The sequence below is a fragment of the Rhipicephalus sanguineus genome, chromosome 1, assembly GCF_013339695.2.
Source record: "Rhipicephalus sanguineus isolate Rsan-2018 chromosome 1, BIME_Rsan_1.4, whole genome shotgun sequence".
Taxonomy (NCBI): Eukaryota; Metazoa; Arthropoda; class Arachnida; order Ixodida; family Ixodidae; genus Rhipicephalus; species Rhipicephalus sanguineus.
Window position 1 is genome coordinate 321,955,167 of NC_051176.1, and position 2,083 is coordinate 321,957,249.

Genomic DNA, 2,083 nt, shown 5'->3' on the forward strand with positions numbered 1-2,083 from the left:
ATGCGCTGGCTCATGATACCGCAGTGACTGGATGATATTCTGACGATAAGGCGCGCTTCAGGAAGGGTTGTAGGCACAGTTATTCTTGTTTCTTCAATAAGCTGCTTTTGCCTCTCCCCCCTTCCTCGGTCGTTCTTTATCTCTATGTATGCGCTCGCTCATGATACTGCAGTGACTGGATGATATTCTGACGATAAGGCGCGCTTCAGGAAGGGTTGTAGACACAGTTATTCTTGTTTCTTCAATAAGCTGCTTTTGCCTTTCCCCCCTTCCTTGGTCGTTCTTTTTCTCTATGTATGCGCTGGCTCATGATACCGCAGTGACTGGATGATATTCTGACGCTAAGGCGCGCTTCAGGAAGGGTTGTAGGCACAGTTATTCTTGTTTCTTCAATAAGCTGCTTTTGCCTCTCCCCCTTCCTTGGTCGTTCTTTTTCTCTATGTATGCGCTGGCTCATGATACCGCAGTGACTGCATGATATTCTGACGCCATGGCGTGCTTTAGGAATGGTTGTAGGCACAGTTATTCTTGTTTCTTCAATAAGCTGCTTTTGCCTCTCCCCCCTTCCTCGGTCGTTCTTTATCTCTATGTATGCGCTCGCTCATGATACCGCAGTGACTGGATGATATTCTGACGATAAGGCGCGCTTCAGGAAGGGTTGTAGACACAGTTATTCTTGTTTCTTCAATAAGCTGCTTTTGCCTTTCCCCCCTTCCTTGGTCGTTCTTTTTCTCTATGTATGCGCTGGCTCATGATACCGCAGTGACTGGATGATATTCTGACGCTAAGGCGCGCTTCAGGAAGGGTTGTAGGCACAGTTATTCTTGTTTCTTCAATAAGCTGCTTTTGCCTCTCCCCCTTCCTTGGTCGTTCTTTTTCTCTATGTATGCGCTGGCTCATGATACCGCAGTGACTGGATGATATTCTGACGCCATGGCGTGCTTTAGGAATGGTTGTAGGCACAGTTATTCTTGTTTCTTCAATAAGCTGCTTTTGCCTCTCCCCCCTTCCTCGGTCGTTCTTTATCTCTATGTATGCGCTCGCTCATGATACCGCAGTGACTGGATGATATTCTGACGATAAGGCGCGCTTCAGGAAGGGCTGCAGACACAGTTATTCTTGTTTCTTCAATAAGCTGCTTCCCCCTCTCCCCCTTCCTTGGTCGTTCTTTTCTCTATGTATGCGCTGGCTCATGATACCGCAGTGACTGGATGATATTCTGACGCCATGGCGTGCTTTAGGAATGGTTGTAGGCACAGTTATTCTTGTTTCTTCAATAAGCTGCTTCGCCCCTCTCCCCCTTCCTTGGTCGTTCTTTATCTCTATGTATGCGCTCGCTCATGATACTGCAGTGACTGGATGATATTCTGACGATAAGGCGCGCTTCAGGAAGGGCTTGCAGACACAGTTATTCTTGTTTCTTCAATAAGCTGCTTCCCCTCTCCCCCTTCCTTGGTCGTTCTTTTTCTCTATGTATGCGCTGGCTCATGATACCGCAGTGACTGCATGATATTCTGACGCCATGGCGTGCTTTAGGAATGGTTGTAGGCACAGTTATTCTTGTTTCTTCAATAAGCTGCTTTTGCCTCTCCCCCTTCCTCGGTCGTTCTTTATCTCTATGTATGCGCTCGCTCATGATACTGCAGTGACTGGATGATATTCTGACGATAAGGCGCGCTTCAGGAAGGGCTGCAGACACAGTTATTCTTGTTTCTTCAATAAGCTGCTTCCCCCTCTCCCCCCTTCCTTGGTCGTTCTTTTTCTCTATGTATGCGCTGGCTCATGATACCGCAGTGACTGGATGATATTCTGACGCCATGGCGTGCTTTAGGAATGGTTGTAGGCACAGTTATTCTTGTTTCTTCAATAAGCTGCTTCCCCCTCTCCCCCTTCCTTGGTCGTTTTTTATCTCTATGTATGCGCTGGCTCATGATACCGCAGTGACTGGATGATATTCTGACGCCATGGCGTGCTTTAGGAATGGTTGTAGGCACAGTTATTCTTGTTTCTTCAATAAGCTGCTTTTGCCTCTCCCCCTTCCTCGGTCGTTCTTTATCTCTATGTATGCGCTCGCTCATGATAC